Source organism: Mytilus edulis, chromosome 3 (assembly GCF_963676685.1).
Source record: "Mytilus edulis chromosome 3, xbMytEdul2.2, whole genome shotgun sequence".
Lineage (NCBI taxonomy): Eukaryota > Metazoa > Mollusca > Bivalvia > Mytilida > Mytilidae > Mytilus > Mytilus edulis.
Genome location: NC_092346.1, coordinates 102,345,237 through 102,366,423, shown reverse-complemented (window position 1 = coordinate 102,366,423; position 21,187 = coordinate 102,345,237). Strand labels below are relative to the sequence as shown.

The 21,187-nt window shown below is 31.9% G+C and overlaps 1 long non-coding RNA gene across 12 annotated transcripts; it reads left to right on the top strand.

Moving 5' to 3' along the window:
- The first annotated feature begins 2,263 nt into the window (after window positions 1–2,263).
- On the top strand, window positions 2,264–13,438 carry LOC139518025 (uncharacterized). 12 transcript variants are annotated; one of them, XR_011663269.1, is made up of 7 exons: window positions 2,264–2,595; window positions 3,892–3,959; window positions 6,139–6,306; window positions 7,761–8,751; window positions 10,097–10,173; window positions 11,117–11,192; window positions 11,891–13,438. It is a non-coding gene; the product is annotated as an uncharacterized lncRNA (long non-coding RNA). The 12 variants fall into 12 exon arrangements; XR_011663266.1 differs by having other exon boundaries at window positions 4,992–6,306; XR_011663268.1 differs by having other exon boundaries at window positions 2,264–3,123.
- The last annotated feature ends 7,749 nt before the right edge of the window (window positions 13,439–21,187 follow it).

Sequence of the window (21,187 nt, the reverse complement as noted above, 5' to 3'; positions counted from 1 at the left end):
AATATAATTTTATAATTCCGTATTTATGGATTTTATTATTGTAAATAGATTTTTAATTCGTCATTTTAGTATAAACCGAATGACACCCGTGCTCTTTAATCACCCCTATCTATGATCAGCCTTAATTTTGATGTCCCATTTATGGGCATTATGTTTTCTGGTCCCTTTTATTCCCGCTTCCTTCTGTCTGCCATACAAAGAGGTCGGAGATGAATTCTATTTTATCATACTATGTACTGAGCTTAATAAATCTAGGATCAAAAGTTGTAATGAAATTTCTTATATTGTTCTCTGTTTTAATCACAATCCAATGAGCTGAATGAACACAAACTTGATATTATATTTTCTTGTGAAGAATGTGAAATATATAAAATATCCATTGTTAACAGTATAAGTGAAATGTGAAACGGGAGAAACAAGTCAAATGTCAATATATATACTGTGAATGATTCATGACCAATATTAAAATGAAACATAATTTTATAATCAAGAATTTTGAAATGATATGCATGTTGTCAATAATAATATTGTAATGAGTATTTTTTTGTTTTTTCATGCTACATTTTTTTTATTATCTCCTGTCTAGGCGCAACGTCAGATATTGCTACCATTTATTAGAAACACGCACTATTAATGTTTTCCTTGTTGGGTAAATGCAAAGTATACCACACAAGTATAAATGCTGTGAAATTCCAATCCAATATGATTTTTTATCATATACTTAGCATTAATATGATAGCTTTTGCATATGTGTAATGGGCGGAAGTGCACAAGCCATATCTTCCCACCCGGGCTGATAACCCATATCAAGTGCCTCTCGTGCAAAAAACCCATATCAGTGCCTCTCGTGCAAGTTACTTCCGGTGTTTCCGGTATCGGTTGTTTACTTTTCCATTGTGACGTCAGATGTTTTTTATGACGACGTCAAAATTTACGGGAACTTTTATGGGGATAGTTTAGTACTTGCTAACAAATGCCATTGACAATTATGAATTATTTTATAGTACAACAAACATGGATTAGTAATGATCATAAAACTTTTCCATATTTTCAATGTTTCAAAATGCCTCTATAGGAAATGTTACCATACATATATAAGGAGGTAGTGATGCTGTTGTTGGACAATTATAGTATATTTGATTCATAATTTATTTTCTTTATAAAGTTTTTGACTGTTTTAGTTATTGCATTTGTTTATTTGCCTTACATAAAACTATTGTCGGAAGTATATGATAAAGTGATTAATACATGGCCTTTTCCATATCAGCCTGGGTATCATCCCTCGACCCATATCAGCACCTCGACTCCGTCTCGGGCTGATATGGGGGTCTCGGGATGATACCCAGGCTGATATGGAAAAGGCCATGTATTAATCTCTATATAATTTAAATAGGATATCAGATTTTACTGTCATTAATTTTATAAAATAATGACGTTGTTTTGGTTCAAGTGAGTTGAATTCAATTCGACTTTATTGGTTATAAAAGGTTAAGAGATAAAATCGTGCAATTTTTATATCAATACATCGAATTTGCATTGTTTACAAATCCTGATAATCCGTCAATGTATATATGTTTTCAGCAGGAACAGGAGACTAGATAATTAGATAATAATAAGATATTTTTTTTTCAAAATTAATATAAAAAATGAGTGTAACTTATATAAATAAACGTATAACTATCCTAAGACAATCATAAGACACCTCTCGCGTTGTCCTAACTTTATGACCAACTTTAAGAGATGTCCTAATTTAGGACCGCTTTGTGAAACCCACTTAGGACTAAGATATATGTCGTAAGACCATCCTAAGACAGCTTCGTGAAACTGGGCCCTGAAGTTTTTCTTCTTTTTTTTTGTGCTCTTATAGATGTGCATTCTTTGTAATATGTGCATTATCATTGTAATAAATTGCATAATCATTGTAATAAATTGTTTGTAATTATACTGCTCTTTAAGGGCGTCCTTGATTGACAATAAAAATATTGTATTGTATTGTATTGTGTATCATTTCGTTTTGTTGAAAACAGGACATTTACAGTAAGCGGATGCGAATGCAGTTCATGTAATCCCTAGCATATGGATACTACGCTTGTTGCGACGTCAAATAATGTAAACGGACAAATTCGCAAGACATTTTCATTAATTCGTATTTTTTATAGATAACCTGTAATCTTTAAAATACAATTTTGTGTACCAATCACAGCTTTTAACCCTCTTGATGCCGACCGTTTTTCAAGGTTGCATTCCATATGCCGCAATATCACCCCATCCTTTACTTTTTATCTTTTAATATAAGAAATGTATTAGGTTTTTTAGCCTTCTTATATAACTAACAAAGTAAGACCGTGAGACCGTGCGGTCTAACAAATTTCTGATAATATCGTTAACAAAAACTGAACAGTGCGATCAACCAATCACTAACGTTAACATATAATACCATAGTGCTTTGAATTCTAGCAAGTACGGTCTAACAAAATCTTTTAGTACTGATAACAAATTTTTTTTAAATAAACCAATCGCTGATATTGATCCTCCTGACATCAATGCTATCTTCGCCATTTTTGTTACAGAAGTTATTTTCAAAGATCTTATTTCGTAAGTTTATTTTTATAAGTCCATGAAACAAAACAGACATATCCAGATCATGATGACATTCAGATTGGTCATAGTAATCAGCTGGTAATGATATTGAGGGTAATGAAATCCTTTTTATAAAATGTTAAACAACACAAGTTTTCCCGATGTACTCGGTTTTACATTAGTGTTGTTTGCAACGCCGTATCCTTCAATTTCATTAAAGACATCAAGTTGAACATAAATTTGAACTGTGTATGATGTGCTTGCAAAAGTGATAAAACAACCGTATACATAAACGCCAACGTGTATAGAGATTTTCACTGAGGACTCCGGATGGATTCCGATTTTGATCCCATTTTATATTTTTATTTGAGCTCTCTACGTTTGAGGTAGCAAAGGTATATATATGAATACGAAAACAAACAAAAAGTTTCTTTTTTTCTCTCTTTTGAAATAGTGTTATTATATACGCTATTAAAATAAGCAGGCAGATATTTAGTACCTTTTGCAAGATTGTCATATTTTTAAGAATTCTTGCATAAAAGTGTAAGCAGATTCAGTTCTAGAATTAATAAATTAAAGTATGCTATCGGGACTGCGGTTTGTCAAACTAAAATCACCATGGACCTGCTAGAGCACTATATTTTTCATTACTGTACAGAAGACGTTTAAGAGCTGTATCTTTTCTCTATAGAGCTAAGTATTTAGAGGCAATCTATTTCCGTCTTGGATTATGTATCTGGTTCACAGGCACTTGTTTCTATCCATGGGAAGACCTGTCAACGTATATTTATTCCGCCTAACAGAAGTTCCACTAGAAACTTTATTATAAACAATGTCATAATACCTTTTCCTGTTGGAACAAATATTCTATACTATTTATTCCGTTAGGAACATATACTGTAATATTATTCCTGTGGAAATAATATTCCAGAATATTTATTCCTTTTGGAACTTATATTATGAAGGAACTTATATTCCGTGACAGACCCACTATCAACATAAATTTATGTAAATATACGTTGATTAAGGGTCTTTTCATGGATAGAAACGTAAATATACGTTGATTGTTGGTCTTCCCATGGATAGAAACAAGTGTCTGTGATCTGGTCTATAAAAAAATATTTTGCCACAGTTTTGTATTTAGTAACAATCTATTCATGCATTAGATAATGTGTCTGGTTTTTTTTACCACTGATTAAATCACCAATCAAACCATATAAACAGATAGAGTTTGAAATAAATATCTGGAACTGGAAACCAAAGACAGAATGAATAGATAAATATAATTATAACTTTTTTTATGCACCACAGGAACATATGTATATTGGCGGGACTAGACACAACCTAATTGTAGCTGATTTTATTGTCATGCTATACATGTAGGTAATAAAGATACAATACAGTACCAGACATGTGTTAAAAAAAGTACTAACTATTATCCTAATAATTTCAGATAATATCAATCAAATGTCATTCAAACTATAGTGATGCCAGGGTATCAAACTTATATACTGTCACTTTAAATTCGTTATAACCACATTCATTTTATCACAGAATGCAAACAGGGTAATTAAAAAACAGGGCCGATTGCAGTCCAAATTCAAAAACATTATAAAACACTTTTATAAATCACACTTATTTTTGACATCCCTTTTATATGACAAAATATATTTACTTTATGATAAAACTTTAGAATTATGTGGTCAATGCATAGCCTCAGCAGTTTCAACGTTTTTTTCTGTAAGACGCCACCAAAATCCATTAATCTCTCAAAGTCTTGCAGAGGTCAAAGATTTTGTCAATTTTATACTGAAGAGCCTATCAGATTCATTTCCTGTTAACATGGTTAAAATATACTGTTTCAAGACCACTGCTTGTAGAAGTGGTCATTAACTTTTACTGTTGTCACATAAACATGCAATTTTTTCACCCAATTTCAAGTTTTTGAAGTTTTTTTACCATAAATTATTCTTCAATATATATTAAATGTACTTTAAATGTAAAGAAAAGTTACAAAAAGCATACCACATGAGTATAGAATGGTCTTAGGCCATGTAAGATTAAAGATTATTTAGAGTCGATTTAGGCCGTAGCACATATTTACATATAAAAATGCATACAGAATGACAGAAGCTATCTGAAATGGAAATTTGTTACTGATTGTTTATTTCTATGCTAAGATGTTATGATACAAGAAGTCTGACTGAAAAATACTCAAGATTGCATTCAACTTTTTTTGCAGACAGCATGGTCTGATGCACAGTTTTTTCACTTTTCAAGGAAAACTTGCATGCTGTTTTAGTCTCAATTGGCATATATTTGAACCACTAACTATCTTAAAGAAGACATTAAAGGTGGCATATGAAATGAATAAGGTGTACTGATCATTGTAAAGTGCTTTTTTTTTATAGATTTAGTAAAATATTTATGATTGACTACAGATGGACACATACATGAAACAGGTTGTTTAACCAGGGCCATGAAATACAACATATTTTGCACATTTTTTCTGTGTTAAAATCTACTTTTTTATAGATTCAAAGTTCACTAATGGGTTATATAATTTGAATTGTGTACAGAAACACAAATATCAAAGCATGAAAAGCTTTCAGATAGAAAGTCAGCATGCCTCTTATGCATAAACATGGAAACTGCTTTAAAATGCTTATTTAGCTGTAAAATGACAAAATTTCTATCAAACAAAGATTTAAATTCTTTACTTTTATTGAGTTTGACAAATTGAAACCAGCAAACTATTCAGGGAAGTTGCCAAAGTACAGAATCTACATTTACTGATTTCATCTCTTAAGCCTGAGAACAGTTATTTCGTAGTGCATTTCTTTTAGACAATAGATTCAAATTAAAAAAATCTCACCAGTTTAATCTCAAAAAGATTTTTACAGTGTAGTGTACTACTATTGGGACAAATAATAGCAAAATTTTAGAAACTTCTACCAACTCTAACTCAAAATATTGACAATTCTGTGTTTAGGGGTCTTAAATTCAGTTTGACAGCTTCAGACATACCGGTACTAATTTTAGACCTTTTGTAACTGGACCAAATCACTACTTAACATAAAAACTCAACTCCCAAATTTTTTATCATGTAATTTCATCCCCTTACTCGATATTTCATGCATAAAATGTCAAAAAATGTCAAGAAATAAATTAGGAAAGGGTATGAAAAAAATTGGCAAGTAATACACTGTTCACACTAGGGAATATATATGTGGACAACCAAAATGGAAGGACGATAACTGTGTCCTCAGACCAATTGCTAAACCTCTTTTCTAGTCTCTAACTTTAATTTGTCTCAACAAATGTTATAAAACTTATACACCATTGTACACTGCTTATAACAACAAAACACAGATTAAGTTCAAATTTGACTGTCACTGTTAATACTGTTCTTGAGTTACATGCATTTATGCTTCATTATTATAAAATGGAAAAATTTTCAAATCTATGGTGGATCGGACAAACTTTTTTATACGGATTATATTTATTTAGATATGATTTAAAAACTTCAGAAAAGGTTGAGAAGCATTTTAATTTTAGGAGATTCCAACCTGAAGCAAGTTGTGCCAATGGAAATGATGGAAGACCCAGTTAGAATACTGTGCATACCCCGGGCTACAATTAAAATCAAAGATGACCTATGCTGAAGTGGTGAGACTTCCTATGCATGTAACAGGAGACCAAACTTAGATCACCTTTGATATAAAGGTATGAAAATGATGTCTATTATTATAAAAATGAATGGAATATATTCCGGTTGATTGTCACTTTTTGTTTTTATATCCCCTAGTCCCAACAAACAAAGTTTTGGGATATACATAGAAATCCCTATATCATCCATCTGTATGTCCATAATTTTTGCAAGTGCAACCCCTCAGAACTGCTGAAATTGATGGCATTACACAGCAAAAAACATTGGGTTTCTTATCAGCGAGGTGTATAGGCGAGTTAGGATAGTCGAGTTATGAAGGGCAAGTTATGACAGACGAGTTGCAAGTAACAAAAATATTATGTTTCTCTAATTTCTTAAGAATTATATATACAGCGAGTCTTAAAACGGTTATGGCGTCTGATTTTTTAAACAGAATTTTTAGATTTACTTTACATTTAATGAACAAAGTATAGATCTACCCAACCTTAGTTATACATTACATGAGGAAGGGTCCAAGTATTTTGATTGCAGGATTTGAAAAAGTTATGTGATAATTATTTATAAGAGGCTATATGTTAGAAAGTATAAATGCACCCATAAAAATCTTTAATGAGAGTGACATTGTTCATTTTCTAAAATAAAACGGGATAAACTGTAGATACAAGACAAAATGTATTCTGTTCTGAACAAATCAAGCATAAGAAAATTAATTATGTAGACAAATAAAATATACTTGCAAATTGCCAGAACAAATATTGCCTCTACAGCTGCCCCAAAAAGCCCACTCTTAACGAAATTTGCAGCAGAAGAGATCTTTTACATATATGTGCTATAGTTTTAGTTACTATCTCTCTTTACGTTTAAAATGACACTGACAGTGTTGTCTTATCCGGGCCTTTTATAGCTGACTATGCGGTATGGGTTTTGCTCATTGTTGAAGGCCGTACGCCCCTATGGTGACCTATAGTTGTTAATGTCTGTGTCATTTTGGTCTTTTTGTGGATAGTTGTCTCATTGCCAATCATACCACATCGTCTTTTTTATATTGGCTATGAATTAATGATAATGATGATAATTAAACTACAAGCCATCCGCAGTATTTCAAAAGGCTATCTGTTTCTGCAGAAAATAAACATACTTTGTGTAGAGATTACATTTTTATTACACGAATCAACAATACTGTATACAATTCTATAAGCAATCATCATTCAAAAATGTTTAAGAGATACACCAAAAAAATATGAAAATAGTTTTCCCCATTTTCAAGCATTTTGACTTTCGTAACTCGAAATAAAGATTTTTAATAAATATAAAAATAATAGTGCTGGATGGGGGATTTGTGTGAGTTGACTCCCAGTTCTAGTTTATTCAGGTTACACACGTTTCTTAAATGTAAATGCAGTTTTTATGTGAAGTGTAGATATCACATGAATGAATACTAATATCGTAAAATATATCATATTTTTGTTATTGGTTAATAAAGTTCATTTTATTGGAATTTTGTTTCCAGTGTATAGAAATGAAGAAACCAATGGGAGCCCCTGCCAAAAGGAGAAGTGTGTCTTCAGTTGAGATTGGTAGAAAAAAAGAAAAAAAAAACAGTTTACCTACATTAGAATTTTAATAATTTTGCAATTAAACCTTAAAATGTGTATTTCTGAACCCCTTTATACTTTTTACTGGAAAATCCCTTACAACAATGCATGCTGTTATTGTTTTGTAAGTCTAGAAACATGGCCCTATTACAGAAGATGCATCTATTTTTCAAGAGGAATTATATGATATTGAAATTAGACAGATATGCAAGTTACATGTAAAAAGTAAAGTAACAAAAATATGGAACTCTGAGGAAAATTAAAAATGTAATAGCGAAATTAAAAGCTGAATTACATCAAGCAAAAAGAAAACAACTGTCATATTCCTGACTAAGTGCAGTCATTTCTTAGATTTAATCTGGTTTTATAGCTTGTTTTAGTAAACCAGTATTTAAAAATGATAAGATTGTAAGAAACAAAGCAATTGACCCAAATCATCATGCATGGTATCATTTTCAGATTTTTTACAAAGTTTATAATATTTTATATGAGAAAAACAATAAACTGTTAATTATATAAGATAAAATTGCATTATCTTTTGAAAGGAGATGTGTGTTAAATAACTGATAGCTTGTACAAAAACTTGTGTTCATAAATTACTTTTGGACACAACATATATATTTTACATCACATAATAATACATTGATATAATTTTGAAGTGGACTCACTTAAGCATGAGCCGGAAAAAAATAACTACCAACAAAATTACTTAATAATTGTACAACTACTGTAATCCCTTCTCTTTTAGTTCAAGACTGTTGAATGTTTTAGTACTTTCATCTCATATTTAATATATTGCATTTTTTTTTTTATAGATATAGGGTATAGACGAGTGATCTAGTGTTTGAGTTCACCGTGGATGTGACTGTCATCCGAACAAACAAAGGTTAACATAGTATTTATCAGGTATTGTTGTATATATTTAATAACTTGTGCCGATGTATATGAATATATATATTGAACTGCATATAAAATATGAGATCTCTGCATTTCCATCCATTAACAGTGTTGCTTTCAAAATCATATAAAGAATATATTTAGACCCCATTACAATGTATCTTGAATGCATTTATTTAAATATATATGCAGTGTAATGCAAGAAATTTTTCTTAATGTGAGAAATAGACAACAGGCTACTAACATGAAAAAAATAGATTTGATTTTCTAAGGCTTGTCACATTTATTGAATGATCGACTTACAATAAAGAATGGAAAGGGGTAATGTGTCAAAGAGACAACAACCCGACCAAAGAGAAGAAAACAGCCCAAGGCCACCAATGGCTCTTCAATGTGCACTATTTTTTATTCTTATGAGCATTTATGTTCTTATGCCTTCATTTTTTTTTGTAAGCAACATTAAAACAGACAGAGATTCTACATTTGAGGTTAGTTATATACATTCAGAATTCATCGTGCACCATTTGAAAATATGGTAAATTACTTTAAGGATGTTTGCTACTCAGCTTTTCAGCTTTTCATAAAACTGGTAAATATTGATAGGTGATTAATAAAGGACAAAAGAGAAAAAAAACAATTAAAGGACTGTCTTGTTTGTGTTTTTGTTTTGTTTGAGATATATCATGAGATATAGGCTATTGAAAATTTGTGGGAAAAAAACTCTCTCTTGAATTTCGATATCTTAATCATTGACAAGTCTTACTTTGCAAACACTATTACAAAATGCTAGGAAGCTAAAATTACAAGAATTTGATAAGATTTTTACAAATGACTTCTTTCCGAATGTAAGATTTTGAAAAGAAAAATGAATGTTACATTTTTGTCTTCAAATGGATAGAACTATAGAGGAATTAAGAAATCTGGCAAAATTTAAAAACTTGACTAGCAAACATCTTTCATTAATATTATATGGATTTAATTCTGCTGTATGGTGTTATTTATATTTGAACTTAAGGAAAATTGATATACACTAGAATACAGAGGTTCAAATTAAGGTTGGTTCTAGGCCCATCATGACCTTCCATTTGTGGGTTAAAAAAATCCCACCGGTACCGGTAGTTTGTTATACCCAATGTACTTGCCTATATTTGCAGTTTAAGAAAAATACAAAAACGTTTTGAACAAAAGTACGAAAATTTGGACCTTTATTTGCCTAACGTGAATTTGAACCTGTGGGAAAAAGGACATACAGTTTTCAACAAGCATTTAATTCTTTTGTTTTCAATACATCATATAAAAGTATTATGTAGAGGGGTGGTTAATTTCAATATGATTTGCTTTTTCTTTTTATTAGATACCGAATAAAGAAAATCCTGTTGAGGAAGAGGGGAGTTTCTGTGATGAGAATGATACACATACATAGAGCATTTGGTAGTGTATAATAATAAGTTAAAAAAAAATTTAATTGGATACAATAAATAACATGACTTCCAAAACGGTCATATATTCCTGACAAATGAAATTTGTCCAGACATTGTTCGTCTGGGATAAGTATGATACGGTCATCTACTTTTTAGCTTTCTTAAGAGACGGTCATTTTAAAATGATTCACCAAAATATTTGGAAGTTCCTACATTTCAGCGGTTTATATCTAATTTCTTTTTTCAAAAAGATGAAAGTTATTAGAAATGTGTTAACAAATGTTTTATAAATATGATTTGAGGAAGATTTTTAAAAGGTCGTCAAAACCATGTTGTTTGATTTAGTGAGCATGTGCGCAGGTGGGAAATTTAATAATCTATCCATGCTCATCAAAAACCAATCCTGCTTTATAAATGCACATGGATTTTACGTATCCTTATCGTCCTTCCCTACGCCTATATCACCCTGCTCTGTCGCTCAGTAATTCTCGTATCAAGACTTCAAAACGAGACCAGGCATTATCAGCGACGTCACAATGTGAGAGGAGAAGTTATCAGTGACGTCACAATGCGAGAGGAGACGTTATCAAGCTTCCTTTTGTCAAGTGTAAAATTGTCTTAGGGAGTTTGTTTTCTTTCAAGAAAAATGCAAAGAAAACAAGAAAAATGCTATTTCTGCTATCTCTTTGAAAGTCTTAATTTTGAGTATAATTTATCTATAAATTTATAAAAAAAATCAAACATCTTGTTATTGCAGTTCATCATTCACTCTTTATGTACTTTCAACTTGTTAAAGCAAACTTTAGTTTTGAAAAAAAGAATTTTACTGTTTTTTTCATTTATCTGAGTATGTCAATCAAGTTAAAGAGTGTGTATATATTGCAAATTAAAACTCTTTTTCTCTGTTCTGTATCTAATGATATAAAGATATATCTATGTGTATATTGTTTCAGAGTGTATTGAAGTTGTGAGTAGTATTTTAACCAAAAGAACATCTACCCTAACAACAGTGAAGATTAAAGCGATCAGGTACTGCTGTATGGTGATGTTGAAAGAAATTTAGGATTATTTGATCTGAAAAAAACACCTTTTAATATGAGACATATACATATTACAACTTCATTAAAATCCATTTAATTAAGGCATAGTTTCAATTCATCTTTTTAACATTTTTTCATGGAGATTTTATGTTTTATTGGCCAATGGAAAATCTGTTTAGTACTCTAGTGAAGTAAGGCAGACTGGACATGCTGCTCCAAACAGTTGCCATGATATAATCGTATCCTTATCCAACTGAGTTTTTGGGGTGAATATAGGACTCACCCTGTCAGTCTGTCTGTCCATTAGAACAAAACACAAATTGTCCTATCAAATCAATGTAATTATCTGCCCTTGATTATAAAAGTGGTTTTTTTTCTAATTAAATTTAAATACGCTTGATTACACTTAATGTTTTGAAAGTTGGATCTACCTTGCAAGCTAGAGATTTTCCAGTCCAGAATGAACTATACTTGGTAGAATATTTTTAAGCCAAAAAAAGTTTGTTTTTGCGACATGTCCAAAGAAAAGACACCATACCAACTTGAGTTTAATATATCATTGGGAAAGCCAGTCATCTTGTGGAAATGTAATAAAAATAGTTTAAACTTTTTTTTTTCTTTCATAATGTTTATTTCAATAATTAAACCAGATTTTGTGAATTTTACATGAAGGTAATTTTATTTTAGGTTTATCAAGACTTCTTAGTGCTTGCCATACAAGTGTCACAGAGTGAAGGGCAAGAACAATTTTAAAGAACAGAGAAGACTTGTTTTATTGCACTTAGTTTTGAGTTTTTGTTTTATATTTTTACCACTATGATAGAGTAATGTAAAATTCAGGAATTGTTTTTTTCTGATATATCTGTTTTGTAATTACTCCTTTTTAGATACATTTAGACGGTTTTTTTTTATACCTTTTCCTACTGGAGTAGCATTGACAACTATTTGAAGTTTTTAGTAAGGTTACTTTCTTTGGGTTTCGTATTTCATAATATTTCATTATATAAAGGTGTCATACTTGAATACCTTGTAGTTATGAACTTCTTGCTTCTTTGATATGTGTAGAATTATCCCCCCAAAAAAAAATATATTTAGTTTTGTAAAAAAATTAATTTCCATAAGGTCTGTCAACAATGAATGGCTCTCTAAATAAAGATTTAATACGAATTTCAAAAGAAAATAGTATGTATGAAAACTCCATTCAAAAATACTTTGGAAAGTATCACACCAGTGATTCTTCTGGTATAATTCAGGTAAGCTCTGAGATCATCGAGGATGCTCTATCATCTGTATTATTATATTCACAATATAATTGTTAAGGGCATACGATACAGTTACAGGGGAGGTAATGACATTGCTAACGTTAAATGTTATTTTCGTGACGTCAAACTGTGACATATCTGGAAAAGATGCATTTTTTCGACTGATTTTTATCACTCAAACTGATTTAATTTGAAAACCAGAGCATGGACCCCTATTTTTTAAAACAACATACTGTTTCATTTTGCAGGGAGATTGTGTGAACCAAATTTTATAAAACTGTAAATACTAAAATAGTGCAATTTTTTTAATGTTGATAAATATACAGCAAAAAAAAAATACTTTTTTTCTCAATTCATGACCATTTGATAAATATGAGTTATTTCTGAATAAAAAATGCACAATTTTTTAGGATTTTTATAAAATACAGAAATTACAAATTATTTAACAAAAAACAATGTGTGTTTATCTTTTAAAACAAAAAAGTTATGGCTTTCTCTCGAAAGGGAAAATACAACCACAAATCCTAATTTTGGGCAAATATACAAAATTTCGACCTCATTTAAATCAAAAAGTAGCACATGAAGGTATATTTTTTATTACATATTTGATTTAATTAGGCGAAAAATAGGCTATATGGAAATTTTCATCAAACTGTAAATACGGGATTAAAACTGATCGTATGCCCTTAAATGTTGTGAATACAGAAAGCAAACATAATGATTGCTCATTATAACAAATAATTTAACTTTAAATATAATGAATATTTCAACTGGAATTGACTGTTCACATGTTATGCTCGTTGATTGTTGACATTATGTGTTGAAAAACAGTAATAAGTCAAAGGACTAAGAGTTACAAGACAGAAAGTCCAAAAGTCACAAGTAAATTTGATTGGTCTATAATAGAATAGAATGTTTATAAAAATGTCAATTGAATTAGTCTTTCTATTAAAAAAATTCTTTTGAAACCACATTGTGACCTCTTGTTATATATGTTTTAATTGGTTACATTTTTGTCTATTTTGTACCATAATGCTATGCATGAAAATATATTAACTGTATTCAAATTTGGAAAAATTAAAAGTTTTATGATAATAAAAAGAACAAAATTAGTTAAATTTGTTTTGATTGATTTGATTTTATCCAATATGTATATTAAAAGGAAAGCTAGTTTAAACATATTTTATTGTTCAAAAATTACAAATGGATTAGACACAAGTTTTTCAACTTAGTAATGTCTTCTCCAAAAAGGAAAGCTGTTCCAAATATAGATATGGCTTTTAAATATAACTTGCATCTTAAAGAAAATAAAGGAGGAAAAGAAAGAAAACAAGAGAGACAATTGCTTCAACAGGATTGTACTGTCATAATCAAAGTCACATTTCCTGTTTACACAAAGAATTGAGTGTAATATAACGCCTGAATTGGACTTGGTATTGTATCTTAGCATATGTGAAAGGATTTTTTATTAAATGATAACTTTACTATTTTAACCAAGTAAAACTAGATCAGGATACTTTTTGTGTGAATTATATGGGTTTCTAAGAAATGGTCTACAGTCCATGCAATATGTAATGGTTTTAAATTATGATAAATGACCATAAGTTTATCATGTTACAGGATATTTTTTTCTCAAATGTAAAGTTTATATTTCTAAGGTTAGACGACCTGGATGCTACGATTTTTTTTCCTGTCAAATGTCCATGTCCTCAACCTCATTTTAATGGTTCAGCATCTGCTTAAAGAAAAAATAAATGTTTGTCATTTAAATTTATTATATACTATGAGTAATAGGATAACTATATTTGGTATATTGGTTCCTGGCAATGTATACATTTCAGTTAGACAGGGTTCTTCTGACCTTCACCTCATTTTATGTTAAAAGTTATGTGATTAGATCCATTTCTAAAATACTGGAAGTAGTAGGTCAACTATATGTTGTATTTGTAATGATTGAAAGGGGTATATATCAGTCTGGCTGATTTCCATGATTGATGAGGTTCCAAGAAACAGTCTATAAGTATTGTAGGTATATGGTTCCTAGATGCAGTCTGTAAGTATTGTCTGTGGTTCTTAGATGTAGTCTGTAAGTATTGTCTGGTTCTTAGATTTAGTCTCTAAGTATTGTCTGTGGTTCTTAGATGTAGTCTGTAAGTATTGTCTGTGGTTCTTAGACATAGTCTGTAAGTATTATCTGGTTCTTAGATGTTGTCTGTAAGTATTGTCTGTGGTTCTTGGATACAGTCTGTAAGTATTGTCTGTGGTTCTTAGATATAGTCTGTAAATATTGTCTGTGGTTCTTATATGTAGTCTGTGGTTCTTAGATGTAGTCTCTAAGTATTGTCTGTGGTTCTTAGATACAGTCTGTAAGTATTGTCTGTGGTTCTTAGACATAGTCTGTAAGTATTATCTGGTTCTTAGATGTTGTCTGTAAGTATTGTCCGTGGTTCTTAGATACAGTCTGTAAGTATTGTCTGTGGTTCTTAGATATAGTCTGTAAATATTGTCTGTGGTTCTTATATGTAGTCTGTAAGTATTGTCTGTGGTTCTTAGATACAGAGGCTGTAAATATTGTCTGTGGTTCTTAGATACTGTCTGTAAGTATTGTCTGTGGTTCTTAGGTACAGTCTGTATTTATTTTCTGTAGTTCTTAGATGTAGTCTGTAAGTATTGTCTGTGGTTCTTGGATACAGTCTGTAAGTATTTTCTGTGGGTCTTAGATACAGTCTGTAAGTATTGTCTGTGGTTCTTAGATACAGTCTGTAAGTATTGTCTGTGGGTCTTAGATACAGTCTGTAAGTATTGTCTGTGGTTCTTAGACATAGTCTGTAAGTATTATCTGGTTCTTAGATGTTGTCTATAAGTATTGTCTGTTGTTCTTAGATGTAATGTGTAAGTATTGTGTATGGTTCTTAGATACAGTCTGTAAGTATAGGCTGGGTCTGAAAGTTAAGTCTGTTGTTCTTAGATGGTCTGTAAGTATTGTCTGTGGCTCTTATATACAGTCAAAGTATTATCTGGTTCTTAGATGTTGTCTGTAAGTATTGTCCGTGGTTCTTAGATACAGTCTGTAAGTATTGTCTGGAGTTCGTAGATATAAGTCTGTAAGTATTGTCTGTGGTTCTTATATGAGGTCTGTAAGTGTTGTCTGTGATTCTTAGATACAGTCTGTAAGTATTGTCTGTTTTTCTTAGATACAGAGGCTGTTAGTATTGTCTATGGTTCTTAGATACAGTCTGTATGTATTGGCTGTGGTTCTTAGATGTAGTCTGTAAGTATTGTCTGTGATTCTTAGATGTAGTCTGTAAGTATTGTCTGTGATTCTTAGATATAGCCTGTATGTATTGTCTGTGGTTCTTAGATACAGAGGCTATAAGTATTGTCTGTGGTTCTAAGATACAGTCTGTAAGTATTGTCTGTTTTGTTCTAAGATGTAGTCTGTAAGTATTGTCTGTGGTTCTTAGATACAGTCTGTAAGTATTGTCCGTGGTTCTTAGATACAGTCTGTAAGTATTGTCTGGTTCTTAGATACAGTCTGTAAGTATTGTCTGTGGTTCTTAGATACAGTCTGTAAGTATTGTCTGTGGTTCTTAGATATAGTCTGTAAGTATTGTCTGTGGTTCTTAGATACAGTCTGTAAGTCTTTTCTGTGGTTCTTAGATGTAGTCTGTAAGTATTGTCTGTGGTTCTTAGATGTAGTATGTAAGTATTGTCTGTGGTTCTTAGATATAGTCTGTAAGTATTGTCTGTGGTTCTTAGATGTAGTCTGTAAGTATTGTCAAGTTCTTAGATTTAGTCTCTAAGTATTGTCTGTGGTTCTTAGATATAGTCTGTAAGTATTGTCTGTGGTTCTTAGATACAGTCTGTAAGTATTGTCTGTGGTTCTTAGATGTAGTCTGTAAGTATTGTCTGTGGTTCTTAGATACAGTCTGTAAGTATTGTCCGTGGTTCTTAGATACAGTCTGTAAGTAATGTCTGTGGTTCTTAGATGTAGTCTGTAAGTGTTGTCTGTGATTCTTAGATACAGTCTGTAAGTATTGTCTGTGGTTCTTAGATACAGTCTGTAAGTATTGTCTGTGGTTCTTAGATGTAGTCTGTAAGTATTGTCTGTGGTTCTTAGATATAGTCTGTAAGTATTGTCTGTGGTTCTTAGATACAGTCTGTAAGTATTGTCTGTGGTTCTTAGATAGTCTATAAGGATTGTCTGTGGTTCTTAGATACAGTCTGTAAGTATTGTGTGTTGTTCTTAGATACAGTCTGTAAGTATTGTCTGTGGTTCTTAGATACAGTCTGTAAGTATTGTCTGTGGTTCTTAGATATAGTCTGTAAGTATTGTCCGTGGTTCTTAGATACAGTCTGTAAGTATTGTCTGTGGTTCTTAGATATAGTCTTTAAGTATAGCCTGTTGTTTTACGTACAGTATGTAAGTATAGTCTGTTCTAACGTACAGTTTGTAAGTATTGTCTGGTTCTTATATATACAGCCTATAAATTTTGTCTGCGGTTCATAGGTGTATACATAATGGTTCTTAAACTCAATTTATATGCATGAATGAAATATTTGCCACTGGATTTAAATCGTTTATTGAACGGACAGAGACTAGCGGTAGAATAACCTAACTATGTAATCATCGATAATATGATTCGTCCTGAACATGAATGAAATATTTGTCACTGGACGTAAAACAAACATCAATCAATCAATCTAGCTTTAACTAGAAGATGAATGCTCTATATAACGTTCATACACCTATGAGACAGAGTTATAAGATGGATATAGACCCTACAACGATAAGATACCAATGAGACACAGTTATACAAAATGCATAAACACTATAACAACGTTCATACACGAATGCAACAGAGTTATTCGATGGATATAGACCCTATACAACGAGACAGAGTTAATCGATGGATAAGAACCCTATATAACGTTCATACACTAATGAGACAGAGTTGTTCGATGGGTATGAACCCTATATAACGTTCATACACTAATGAGACGGAGTTTTTTCGATGGGTGTGAACCCTATATTACGTTCATACACTAAGGGAGCTACCATTTGATTTTTATGGGGGGGCTAGGATGAAAAATTTTGTCCTGCCTTTTTTTTCAGCTGTAATCTCTGTCCTGCCTTTTTATTTTTCACTCTGTTCGGTCCTGCCTTTTTTTTTTTAGTTTATCCTGACTTTTCTTTTACCTAAATTGTCGTCCTGACTTTTTTTTTTTTGCAAGTGTCTCATCCTGCCTTTTTTTTTATTCAAAACTCCTGTCCTGCCTATTTTTTTCAAATTTCATCCTAGCCCCCCCCCCCCCCCCCCCCCATAAAAATCAAATGGTAGCTCCCTAATGAGACAGAGTTTTTCGATGGGTATGAACCCTATATAAAGTTCATACACTAATGAGACAGAGTTTTTCGATGGGTATGAACCCTATATAAAGTTCATACACTAATGAGACAGAGTTTTTCGATGGGTGTAGACCCTATATAACGTTCATACACTAATGAGACAGAGTTATTCGATGGGTATGAACCTTATATAACGTTCATATACTAATGAGACAGAGTTTTTCGATGGGTATGAACCCTATATAACGTTCATACACTAATGAGACAAAGTTATTCGATGGGTATGAACCCTACATAACGTTCATACACTAATGAGATAGAGTTTTTCGATGGGTATGGACCCTATATAACGTTCATACACTAATGAGTCAAAGTTATTCGATGGGTATGAACCCTACATAACGTTCATACACTAATGAGATAGAGTTTTTCGATGGGTATGGACCCTTTATAACGTTCATACACCATTGAGACAGAGTTTTTCGATGGGTGTGAACCCTATATAACGTTCATACACTAATGAGACAGAGTTGTTCGATGGGTATGAACCCTATATAACGTTCATACACTAATGAGACAAAGTTGTTCGATGGGTATGGACCCTATATAACGTTCATACACTAATGAAACAGAGTTATTCGATGGGTATGGACCCTATATAACGTTCATACACTAATGAAACAGAGTTATTCGATGGGTATGAACCTTATAAAAAGTTCATACATTAATGAGACAGAGTTAATCGATGGGTATGAACCCTATATAACGTTCATACACTAATTAGACAGAGTTTTTCGATGGGTATGAACCCTATATAACGTGCATGCACTAATAAGACAGAGTTTTTCGATGGGTATGAACCCTATATAACGTGCATGCACTAATAAGACAGAGTTTTTCGATGGGTATGGACCCTATATAACGTTCGTACACTTTTGAGACAGAGTTGTTCGATGGGTATGAACCCTATATAAAGTTCATACACTAATGAGACAGAGATATTCGATGGGTATGAACCTTATATAACGTTCATACACAAATGAGACAGAATTTTTCGATTGGTATGAACCCTATATAACGTTCATACACTAATGAGACAGAGTTTTTCAATGGGTGTGGACCCTATATAACGTGCATACACTAATGAGACAGAGTTGTTCGATGGGTGTGGACCCTATATAACGTTCATACACTAATGAGACAAAGTTATTCGATGGGTATGAACCCTATATAACGTTCATACACTAATGAGACAGAGTTATTCGATGGGTATGAACCCTATATAACTTTCATACACTGATGAGACAAAGTTATTCGATGGGTATGAACCCTATATAAAGTTCATACACTAACGAGACAGAGTTATTCGATGGGTATAAACCCTATATATCGTTCATACACTAATGAGATAGAGTTTTTCGATGGGTGTTGACCCTATATAACGTACATACACTAATGAGACAGAGTTGTTCGATGGGTGTGGACCCTATATAACGTTCATACACTAATGAAACAGAGTTGTTCGATGGGTATGAACCCTATATAACGTGCATGCACTAATAAGACAGAGTTTTTCGATGGGTATGGACCGTATGCAACGTCGATTCACAATTGAGACAGAGTTATTCGATGGGTCTAAAACTTGTACATCGTTCGTACACCAATGAGACAACGTTATTCGATGGGTATATAGCCTACACAATAGTCACACACCAATGAAACAGAATTATTTGATGGATATATACCTTATACAACGTGCATACACAAATTAAACAAACATTTAATGATCATACATCTATGAGACAAAGTTATTCGATGGGTTTAGACCCTAATCAACGTTGATACCCAATTGAGACAAAATTATTTGATGAGTCTAAAATTGATACAACGTTCATATACCAATGATACAAAGTTATTCGATGGGTGTAAACCCTATACAACGTGCATACACCAAGTTAGTCGATGTGTATAGACCCTATGCAACGTGCATACACTAATGAGACACAGCCAGGTATTCGATGGGTATATACCCTATGTAACGATCATACGCCAATTAGACAAAGGTATATGCCATTTAACGATGATACACCAATGAGACAGTTATTCGATGGGTATAAACACAATACAACTTTGATAACCCGTTGAGACAAAGTTATTCTTAACGTTCATATACCAATGAGACAGAGTTACTCAATGGGTATATACCTATACAACGTTCATACACCAACGAGCCATTATAATCCTGGTATTTTTAATAACTTTTATACAACGTTGATACACAATTGAGACAAAGTTATTCGATGAGTCTAAAACTTATACAAAGTTCATATACCAATGATTATTCAATGGGTATATACCTATACATAGTTCTTACACCAACGAGCCAGACGTAGTTATTTGATGGGGGCAAATCCTTTTAACGTTCATATGCCAATGCAACACTAGTATATATACCCTAAATAACGTGCTTATACAAATATGACAGTTATTCAATGGGTATATACCCTATACAACGGTCATACAACAAAGGAGAGTTGTAACGATTATTCATTGTTGAAGGTCAGATAACCCATAATTTCTTAAATCCATGATCTCTGTTGGAGTTTTCTTATTGTAACGATTGTTTATTGTTGAAGATCAAATTACCCATAATAGCTTAAATCCATGATCACTGTTGGAGAGTTGTCTTATGTAACAATTGTTCATTGTTGTAGGTCAGATTACCCATAATTTCTTAAATCCATGATCTCTGTTAGAGTTTTCTTATTCTAACGATTGTTTATTGTTGAAGGTCAGATTACCAATAGTTGCTTAAATCCATGACCACTGTTGGCTCAAGGTCATATAACACAAACAATAGTTCCACACATCAGATCTGATAGTTAAAACATCTGAGAAACTGAATTACCGGCAAGTATGAAAATTAATCATTGACCAACAAGAGTGCACATACTGAAATGCGTCGCCTTCTTTACTAATCCTTGATACTATCTTGATAGACCTAAATATAAAGCTTTATTACAACTGTCACATAAACTCAACATTAACCAAGAAAATGAAACATTGATTAATGAACCATGAAAATGAGGTCGAGGTCAGATGAACCATGCCAGGCAGACATGTACAGCTAACAATTCTTCATTACAACAAATATAGTTGACTTATTGCTTATAAATAAAGAAAAACAGACCAAAACACAAACACTTAAAACTTAGCAATGGACCGTGAAAATGAGGTCAAGGTCAAATAAAACCTGTGTATCAAAAATATAGATCATAAAATATTTCCATACACCAAATATAGTTGACCTATGCATAAAGTATTAGAAAAATAGACCAAAACTAAAAAACTTAACTTTGACCACAGAACCAT